The sequence below is a fragment of the Meleagris gallopavo genome, chromosome 1, assembly GCF_000146605.3.
Source record: "Meleagris gallopavo isolate NT-WF06-2002-E0010 breed Aviagen turkey brand Nicholas breeding stock chromosome 1, Turkey_5.1, whole genome shotgun sequence".
NCBI classification, from domain to species: Eukaryota; Metazoa; Chordata; class Aves; order Galliformes; family Phasianidae; genus Meleagris; species Meleagris gallopavo.
The window spans coordinates 14,189,384-14,200,348 of record NC_015011.2 but is presented as its reverse complement, the minus strand read 5'-3'; the positions used below and the strand labels follow the sequence as shown (position 1 = coordinate 14,200,348).

Sequence of the window (10,965 nt, the reverse complement as noted above, 5' to 3'; positions counted from 1 at the left end):
GCAGCGCAAAGCTTTCCTTCCATGGCTCTTTGACAAGATCACATCGAGGCCATTTACAGTCTAATTACAAGAGATTTGTTACAGTTCATTTCTAAATTTCTTTATGATGGATATGCTGACGTGAAGGGATTATAAAAAATGGATTACCTAGTTTGATTTTCCATATAAAACTTGTCATCTGAGATAAGTAAGTTCCAACAGTCTTCTCAGTGCGTGGTATGCGAGGATTGCTCTGAATCCCAGCTATGCAGTGCCTTCTGAAGAGGCTGTCCAAGGTGAAGTTAGGCACACTGCAGCCAGCTCCTTCTGTTGGCTCTCACATTCCTTACCATTTTTATTAGAGAATTCTCCCCAGTCATTTTTATGACTGTTTTTACATTTGACTAGTTTTACTCTGACGGTAGATTTTCAATTTCCTTTTATGGTAGTTCCACACTAGCTCTTTAAATAGTATTTCAATCTTAGTTTAATCAAAACTTCAAGAAGAAATAAATATCTGTTCGTGAACTTATTCTTTGCTTACCTACATAAATATCACACACGTGTAATTATATGTAATAAGTACGTAATCTTTTTCCTCAGCATTACATTACATATTTTCATTCGTTTCTGAATACAGCCATTTCTGGAGTCATTACATACTACAACACAATAAATAACTCTCTATTCTTAAGCATAGAGTTTTGTGTATGGCTGAAATAAAACATCTTCTCAGCAATGGTCCAGCATTATAATTGTTCTAGGTCGTTCTGTACAAATGTGCTAGACCCATAATTAGTTATTATAGTTATTATATTAGTTATTATAATAATTTGCCAGCCCGTGTGTCATGCTGATGGTGACTGGAACATTTCCCTTATGAGGAAAAGTTGAGATACCTGGGACTGCTCAGCTCAGCGGACATTGAGCAAAGATCTTATCAATGCTTACAAATATCTAATGGGCAGCAGTCAAGTAGATGAGGCTAGGCTCTTTTCAACACTGCCAGCAACAGAACAAGGGGTAAGGGGCACAAACTGGAACACAGGAATTTCTGTCAAAACATGAAAACAAACTTCTTTGAGGGTTGCTGAGCACTGGAAGAGGCTGCCCAGAAAGGCTGTGGAGTCTTCTCTGGAGATATTCAAAACCCACTTGAATGCTTTCCTGTGTAACTTATTGTAGGGAACATGCATTAATGGAGTGGGGGTGGACTAGATGTCTTCAGAGGTCACCTACAACCCCTACAATTCTGTGCACAAGCATTATCAGCTATGGTATGATATTTACTTCAAAGATATCAAACAGCATGTGAACAGAACAGAAATTAGTCCTGTATTCTGTAGAACATTTCCATAACAGTTAGTTAGAATCTGGACATCATATTTAAATAATGTCATGAATGACAAAATTACACATCCATATAAAGAAAAAATATGTACATCTAAAAAAATCTGTCATCTCACCTTCAATATCTCTTAAGTATCACAGATAAAGCATATTGCTGCGATTCCTATTTGAATGTCATGAAATACTTAGTCAAAAATTGTACAGATTTTCTCTATATTTTTCCAGAAAATAAAATCCAGAAAAATGTTGATTTGAATTAATTTTATTCCTAATTGTTAGTTCATAAGAAAGTGAATTGTGCACCTGTTTGTCCAGGATGTTTTCAGGCTAATTGGCCTACCGTAGTATGGGCTATCTGGGCAGCACTCATTCATTGTTAACATCAGGTTTATTTCTTACAGTATTTCCGTGTGTATCAACACATTGTCACTTTCTAAATACAGTAATACCAGATCGAGTTCCGTAGGAACAGAAACCTGTAGAAATGAACTGCATATGTATTAATTCAACATGGTTCGGAATCTCACATGAAGTATAAAAACAAAATATAGATGAAATGTACACCTATTCTATCAAAAACAAGTGCTGTGATGGGACTTACTCTCTTTGTTTCAATACTAAAGGTAGGCACGTAAAAATGAAAGAGAAGGCCTCCTTATACTGAATGAAACCTACCAAATAGGTTAGTTCAGAATCTAAAACTATAAGAATATGTTAAGTTTGTTTGGTTGTTTTTATTTTGGTGTATGCATGTCTGAAAAATACGGTTTGTGGGTTACAAACCACTTTGCATACCGTGTATATGGTTTTGGTCCAAGACAACTCTGGTGGAAAGCTGCCCATTGCTGGTAGGTCTATTTTGGAAGCACAGACACAAGGCTACAGCTCAGACCAAGCTTGGGAGACAAGGAACTGCTATGTTTCAAAGATGGAAACTTGAATGGAGTGGTGGAGGACCTTTCGAAGTTATTCTTCAGGATAGTCATTCGTATCTATTAGCAAACAAGCTGTTAGCAAGCATAAATGTTTCTCAGCTGAAACCATGGGCTGTGTGCCCTGCAAACCTCAGTTTTCCCATGATAACAAGCACTGTAAATCAAAGCAAGTGCCTGTAGTACTGCCCTACCCCACCCATGGGAAGCATAGCTGCTTAGTCACAGCAAACAGCACATTAGCAGGACGGCAGGTAAGCCTTAGCTCCAATTGACACATCTTTCTCAGTGCCTTCTGTCTTGCAGATGATGACCCATTTAGTAAGATGGGATATGCCTGCTTGTGCCTCAGTTCCCCATCACTCCTGAGGACTCACCCTCTTTTCCAGCTGCAACTCATTACTTGCCTTGGCTTGGTAGCTTGTCTCCTCTGGCTCTCACATTTTGCACTCTTTACAGTGACCTAGATCGTCTGAACATAATTCTGGTTTGCAATCTGACTCCCTTGTCTCTAGTTCCATTTTCTGTTTCTTTAACCAGCTAGGTGCCTTGTGGCCTAGTCTGCGCTGCTGACCTGGTTTGCCTGACCTCAGATTGACTTTCTGTCAAAAGCACAGATCTTCAGGGCAATGGTCATTCTGCATACAGCATTAGCTTCTGCAGCAACAAACAGTACTCAGTCTTTCCTGTTTAAATTCCTGATAGCTCTTTCTCATCTAAAAACATTTCCTGTTTTTTTTCCCCTTGGACACTTTTATCATTATACAGTTTTCTTAAACTGGGTTCCTCACATTCTTTCAGCAATGGCTCACAACTCAGTTTTATAGTTTTTCAATTAAGAAAATAGCTGGATATTCCAAATGCCTCTCATGAGAGAGGCTGAAAACAGCATCTACTTTCTTGGGAATAAAGCCTAGATCCTGGCCAAAACTCAGCATGGTGAGATAAATTGCATGGAACAGCTTGCCAGATTTTTCCGACAGGTGATCTCATGACACAGAGAATACTAGGAAAGAGAAGAGATAATTTTCTTAAGTAAGGTTTTTACTTATCCATATATATATATATTTTAACCACTTTTCAGTTAACCAAAAAGTTAACAACAGCATTTTAAACATACAACAGCATTCTTTTGAGTACAGTTGATTCTGAATTATTAGTAATGCTGGCAGAGCTTAGCTAATATATATAAAGTTCACAGCTAGCCACAGTATTTTTAAAACAAAATATTACTGAAAATATTTTCTCATTTTACAAATAGAATTTATGCCTGTTTCATAGTTATACTTTTATATTTGTGTTACTTGATTTTATTCTGCTAACACAACTGATTCCACAAATTTTATTCTTGAAAATAAGGAAAAAAAATGTCAGAATCATTTACTTATTTTGTGGAATTTAAATGATGGAAAAAAACAATGGATCAACAGAACGCTCCTAGGCAAAATTTAGCTTTCAAATGGAAGATGACATTCAAAATATAACTCATACTACCAGACACCATTAGATATAATGTATTATTCAGCTGAACATAATGGTATTCAATTCACAATGATAGTTAAAAATTAATAACTTTGTAACCATTCATTTTTTTGCGTTCTGCACAGATTAAAAAAAAAAGATCTAGTTATTTTTAAAGAAGTAGCAGTCCATTATTTCTAAAAGCTTTAAGGACATTAAACATGTAAACAAAGAAGAGAATTAATAGTGTAACTTAGGCAACTTGGACTAATACGATATTAATATAAAAGTGGAGTAACTGCCAAGACAAACAAAGTGAAATGTAACCCAGTGCCAGGCGTGTCTGCTTGTTCCTGTTCAGAAGGTGAAGGAAGAAGAATTAGAAACCATTAGTTCCACTAATACAGCAAATACCTCATTTGCTCTGAATAATAATGAATTCCCTTTGAATCAACAAAATGCAACCTATTTTACCAATGCATCAGAGACTATCCTGCATATTTATTTGCATCTCTGTGATGATAATCTGCTTTTTATTTCTTTAGGCCATTGAAGAAAAACAGAAATGAAAAAATTACTTAGATCAAAATTTTAAAGAGATGGAAATTAACTCATGTTCTGATTTTGAGTCCTAAATCAGAGAATATCTTTTCTCCAAAGACATGCAGAAGAAGATTTTAAACAAAAAGTTATAAGGACTTTCTTCATTTATGCAACAAAACAAGTGTTTTCACACTAAAAAAATAATATAATGAGTGTCAGTATAATCTGTTTAGATAAGCAAGTCTTAATTTTGCAAGATGTCAAGCACTTTGGCTGTAGATCAAGCATAAACTTAGATACATGCATAACTTCAAGCATTTGAGTTCCAACTGGGAAATTCTGGCTGTACTGATGAACAGTACAATAAGCTGAAGATAACATTTCTATCGACTTCAGTGGAGTCAACATCTGAACCATGAACTTTGTTGTTAGTAAAAAAATAAAAAAAAAAACAACTGCTTAATCCTAAAATTTGTTGGTAGAGGTAACAATTTTATTTAGATCAATTGGTGCAGCTAGAAAAAAAAACAAAGCTTTACGGCACAGTTTTTCAAAAGGAGCAGAGTTGAAAGCTAAGCACAAGCTAAGAGTAAAAGTAAGCAGAGATAACAATACAATTCTTTTTGTTTCTGTTTTTTGTTTTTGTTTGTTGATTGAATCTGGGATCTTGTACAAAATGATTAGGACTATTCTGAAGATTGAGTGTACACGTAAGCATGAAATCATGTCTTCCTTCTGACATACCTGATATTGCTGCACATTAGAAATAATCAAAGGAGATGGGCAGTTCTAAGACTTTGTTCCTTTTCTATTGTTAGTAATCAAGAGAATCCTATAGAGTCACAGCAATAAAATGTCAGGTTGTAGCCTGTCACAGAATGTCATTGTGCCTGTAGAGGAGAAGGACAAACCCACTTTGATAAATGTTCCAAAGTTAAAATTTTACACATTGATCAATACTCACAAGCAATATTCTTACATGGAAAGACTATCACCATAAGCAGCAGTAAAAAGTTTGGAAAAATAAAAAAGAACATTTAGTAAAAAATTACCATTTACATGCTAATGTCACGTACATTTAATGTAAAAGAAGTAAAATCATATTTATTTGATAAATTGGTCATAAGCCACTCCTTCAATCATTAAGTTTTACAAGGTATTTATTTAAAATCACTAGTTAATGTCAAAGGCACTGAATCGCCACAAGTCATCATTCCTGTTTTTCATTTTGGTGTTTATATGCTTTGTCAACAAAATGGCTGCTGAATTTATTGTATATTTCTAACTAGAAACTAGAATCTTGCAATAATATTTATAGAATCTATTCATCAGAATAAGTGATGTAATAGGTAATTTTCAAATGTGGGGAAAGCAAACGGATTATTCAAGCTACCTACCTACTCACAAGAGCTGCCTTTTATAGTACATCTGAAGACATTACATACTGCAACCAAAAAGCTGTTCTATTTTCTTGGACTCAGCACTTGTATAGGAAAGAAACGGAATATCTACATAGTTGTTTCACTCACTATATTCTCACAAACCTTGAATAAATTCATTTATCTTAAAGTCGTTAAAAACACATCAACCCTTTACGACTTAAGAATCATCTTTATAGGGATCAGTATTTTTGCATTAACACTAAAGTTTACTTCCTGCAATTCAAAGTAGTCACTCCAAAATAAAAGATTAACAAAAACTTTGCACAAGCAGAGTGTTATATAATCTATAATTGTTGCTGATGTAGCAACTACATATGAATATACACATTCCAATTTAAGGCATGGATCTAATTCTTACTCATGGACAACACTGTTAATAAACAAAACAATGGTTCAAAGTGCTCTTTCAATTACTGTGAAAGAATTTAAAGTTTTTCTACCTACGTGGAACAAAGAATAAACAAATCCCAAAGGGACACGTATTTCGCAGTATTAGCTGATTTTTTTTCCTGTTTTAATTTATGTATAATTTGTTTCTGCTATGTGTATACTAAAGGAACAAAACTCTAAAGTACTAGAGTTCTTGTGCAGGCATCAGCACTATGGAAATAAGTGTGCATCTTTGTATGTGTCGCTCTTTTACAAGCTAATACAGTATTTATTAATAACACTCAATTGTTCAGTGAGTTATTTTATTTATTTATACCATGAATTCCTTATCATGATTAGTTAATTTGCAGCTCAGAGTTTGAATGGACAGGGTTTATGCAGTTTATTTTGCTAGAAATATTGAGAATTAAATCAAACAAGATAATCTTTCGAGACTATGCAGATGGAACAAAAAGAAATCCACCTTACTAAACATTTTCTCCTGGCTCTAACACATTTAAAAACATATTAAAGGACCTATCTGAAGTATCTCGAATGTTCAAATCGTCAGCTTATAGGTAACTCACACAAGTTATTGGAAGCCTGATCTTTTGGACAGGTTACAAAACTTCAATTAAGTGTCAAATACTCCTCTGCCCCACTGATGAGTTTTCATGTAAAACACATGTAGTCCACTTTCAAACACCTCTGGATTACACTGCATGCGTACACAAAGCTGATTCTCCTCTCAGATTAGTATAATTAGTATTGACTTCATTAAAATTAACAGAAGACTTACTGTATATTTCAGGGTAGCAGTGATTACTAGGTCACATGTAGTATCTGCTAACTTACATGGCATACATTTCGTCTCCGTTCTAGCAGCACCACCCTCACACAATATACGTGTTTGAATTTCCTTGCAATCTCCCAAGGCACTGACTATAATTATTTCCATCCATTGCCTCCATATTAACAGCAGCTTCTGTATTAGCGTGCTGACAAACTGCAGATTAATCAATTGAGTTAGTGATCAGTTAATCATTGTTCAGCCATGGCTTTACAAAATTTAAAAAAAAAATTTCTTCACTGTTCCAAAAAAAATCTCATTTTGAATTAAAGTGTCCAAAATCTTTGTAAGGTCATTCACAGAGGTATTGCACATTGCATCAGAAGACTGTCCTGTCACTAGTAACACAGCTGAGCAGGGACATTGCTAATTAATACCTAAAGTCTCCACTACCTACTATAGATTTGTATTTGCAGCTTACCTTTCGTGTCTACTTGACAGTTTACTCATCTTTCTAAATTTCAAATAGTGCAATGTAATTTCCTACCATTGATAATGATTTGCAGCCACATGGGATCACAGCACCACCGAGGATGCCCCTATAGTAACCTAGAAAAAAGGGAGGGTAGTAGAACTGTTAAAAAAAAGTCAAGAAACTGTCTAAAAACAAAACTTTAATATACACACTTTAAAAGTGAAACAGTAGTATGGAAGAGGGTATCTTGCACTGGAATTCAGTAACATTTTGTTTTCTTAGCACAAAAATAAGTAAATTATATAAAATGTTATTTGTGTTTTTTTTTTTTCTTTCCCCCAAAAGACCTTAAATTGGTCTTTTCCCTTTTACAAAGATGGTAACAATTCAAATTCTTGTCTATCTTCCTCTGCTTCCATAACAATTGTGTATTTGGTTTCTCAGATGTGATTTTGCATACATTATCTGATTAAAAACAAAAGAGCGTAAAGGTGTAAATTGGCTGATTTTAATTTAAATCTGAAAAACAGCAAGTTTGAAGGTTTCTGAAATGTCACCCCCACTATACACTATTGTATCAAACATAAGAAATTCTATCTATCAAGCTCATGCAGTAGCAGCTGAAGATAATCTTACTAAAATTGAACCTAAGAGCAGGTGATGGGGACTCAGATGGTGGCCATAACAAACCACTGCTATTTGTCACTAAAGCAAGCAAAGTAACAAAATCACTCCTCTCTCAGAAATGCAGCTGCAAAACACACACATAGCTTCTGACCATTCCACCAACTTGTCAGATGAAGGGACAAAGCTGTATAGCTCTAACTTCAGGGATGCTATTTCATGTAACTACACTGCTGAACAGCAATTCCAAACAATATACTAGAGCAAATAGTTTCCTGACATTTTGGAATAAAACATAGATGGTGTATTGCTCAAATACAGACAATATTTAAATATTTAATTATAGTTGGTTTTTTTTTTTTTTTTTTTTACACTAGAGTATTTCACATTAAAAGAAAATACTTAAGTACATCAGAAGTGAACCTCTGCCACCACATAAAGATCTCTGCTGGCTCCAAGTGTAGATTCAGACCTCCACTGCTCTACAATTTAACATTATGTAAGGTATTATTTGTGGAAAGCACTGTATGGACAAACTTTTTTCTCAATATTGGCAAGAATAATTAGCACAATAATTATTCAACCTTTCTGGGCTCTGTAAAAGAGTATACATTATTCTAGGGCCCTGAAGGCTTCTACTGATGGAAAGCAACTCTGCAATACAATCGAGTATCAACTGAGGAATTACTTAGTATGTAGAAGTAAACAATGAGATTGATGAATATAGCTGAAAAGATCTTTCTTTCAAAGAATACTGCATGAAGAAATAGAATCAAAGAATCACAGAATGTCTTGGGTTGCAAACCATCTCATCTAGTTTCAACTCCTCTGCTATGTGCAGGGTCGCCAACCACCAGACCAGGCTGCCCAGAGCCACATCCAGCCTGGCCCTGAATGCCTCCAGGGATGGGGCATCCACAACCTCCTTGGGCAACCTATTCCAGTGTGTCACCACCCTCTGTGTGAAAAACTGCTCCTAATATCTAACCTAAATCTGCCTTGTATTAGTTTAAAACCATGCAAACAGTTTTAAACAAACAAATAGTATTGTTGAATCATAAGTAACATGTAAAGAGTATTTCTTCTGCTCCTCTGAAATTAAAAATCCACAGAAACTGGCTGCAACGAAAAAAGTTATGTTCTTCTTCAAAAGGGTGATAAAAACGTAGGCCTACTTCATCCTGTATGAGTATGGATGTAGTGAAAGCATTAAATAATCAAGAAGGGAATAGAGAGATTCAAGACAGACACTCATAGTCAAAAGTACAAAAATATGCACACTGGGTAAATAATTACATGAAATAAAAACCATACAAAGTTGGGATGTCCCTCTTGTAATATCTCAATCCATATAACACCTACCTCTTCCACTCTTATATATTTCCACTTACCAAAATCTCTGTTTACTGCTTTCTTATTCATTAACCTGTACACTTTCACTTGCTAGTATCCAAACCACACGTTGTTTACTTCACAAATCATTCTTTATCCCTTATTTCTAAATCAGAAAACTATCCCAAAACTTATTAATTTTCCTGCCTCAACTTCATTTTTTTCCTGACTGTGCCTGACTGTTCAGTAGCATGCAGGAACTCTTCAGGAGGGCACAGGACTGGTGGCAGAGAAGCAATTAATACCTCTCAGCTGCCCAGACATTCTTTCTGGAGGTAGCACAATGAAGAACAGCCAGACAAAATGTTTCAGAGGCCTAATAAAGTCTTGCAAGCTAATGTTTCTCAGAGTTTTTTTTAAGAGAGGGTTGCACAAATGCTTTTAATAAGAAAGAGTCAAAATATTTAATTCATGGTTTAAATGTATTTGATTTTATGTCATTACTTATGGCTTATTCTGTCTAGCTTTCAAAGATCTATATAAAGAAGAAAATAATAAAATCATTGAATGGCATAACTCGGAAGGGACCTTAACGATCACCTTGTTCCAACCCTCTGCTTGGACAGGGTTGCCACCCACCAGATCAGGCTGCCCTGGGCCCCATCCATCCTGGACTTGAATGCTTCCAGGCACGTAGCATCCACAGCTTCACTGGGCAGCTGTGCCAGCACCTTACCACCCTCTGAGTAAATAATTTCTTCCTAACATCTACCCTAAATTTCTCCCTTTTTAAACCTTTCCCTTTTGTTCTATCACTATCAGACTGAGTTAAAAAAAAAAAAAATTATGCCCATTTGTAGGTTCCCATTCCCAACGGAATGCCACGGTCTCCCCAGAGCTGAAGTTCCCAGACTGAACAAGCCCAGCTCCCCCAAGCTTTCTTCACAGAAGAGGTTCACGTGGCCACACTTTTCAAGCCTGTCCTGGTCTCTCTGTATGGCTTCCCTACTTTCACAAACCCTAAAGGCTCACTGGAGAAGACAAACCTGAATTTAACATGCTTGCCTTGTAGGCTCTTGCACGTGACGTTCTGACTGAAAAATATCCTAAAATTCAGAAAGTTTCGCCTCATACAGATTCTGTGGTGCTGTACTGGGTTTACGCGGCGACGTTTTGCGGCGGGGCAGCAAGGAGGAACAGGGATCGCTCCTGTGCCCAAAGCCGGGCAGCCTCCCTACATCGCACCAGTGCCAGCCGCCCCCAAGGGCCCCATCGCTGCACACAGCCGCCCCTCCGTCAGCACACAGCTCCGAGAACGGGTCTCGAATGGCTCTTAGCAGTGAGGCAATAGGAGGCGAAGCACGGCGGATGCAGACGTTCGCGGCCACGAGCTACCGAGGCCATACCTAAGGAAGTCGAACACCCCACCACGGGCGACTCTGTCTCCGGAGTAAACCTATAAGCATCAGCACAGCCTTCCCAGGGCGTTCCCTGCTCAACGCAATGGAACCTCTCGCGCAGAGCCATTTAAATTAGAATCCTCAGCGCCCCCCCCCACAGCCAGGTGTGTAGAGCTGTGCGCTGACGTCACGCACACGCAGAACGGACTGAGGTCCGCGCCCGCATTTCCTTCTCTTTCTCCAGCCGCTCGATGCTGTACGCAGGCGC

At 36.9% G+C, this 10,965-nt stretch overlaps 1 long non-coding RNA gene across 3 annotated transcripts; it reads right to left on the bottom strand.

Moving 5' to 3' along the window:
* Positions 1–1,085: 1,085 nt before the first annotated feature.
* Positions 1,086–10,954, bottom strand: LOC104915751. Of its 3 annotated transcripts, none has more exons than XR_004159472.1 (4): positions 10,704–10,954; positions 7,348–7,475; positions 5,010–5,155; positions 1,086–3,267 (listed from the first exon to the last, which is right to left on the bottom strand). It is a non-coding gene; the product is annotated as an uncharacterized LOC104915751 (long non-coding RNA). The 3 variants fall into 3 exon arrangements; XR_004159471.1 differs by lacking the exon at positions 1,086–3,267 and adding an exon at positions 3,990–4,075; XR_796456.2 differs by lacking the exon at positions 1,086–3,267 and having other exon boundaries at positions 4,791–5,155.
* Between the last annotated feature and the right edge of the window lie 11 nt (positions 10,955–10,965).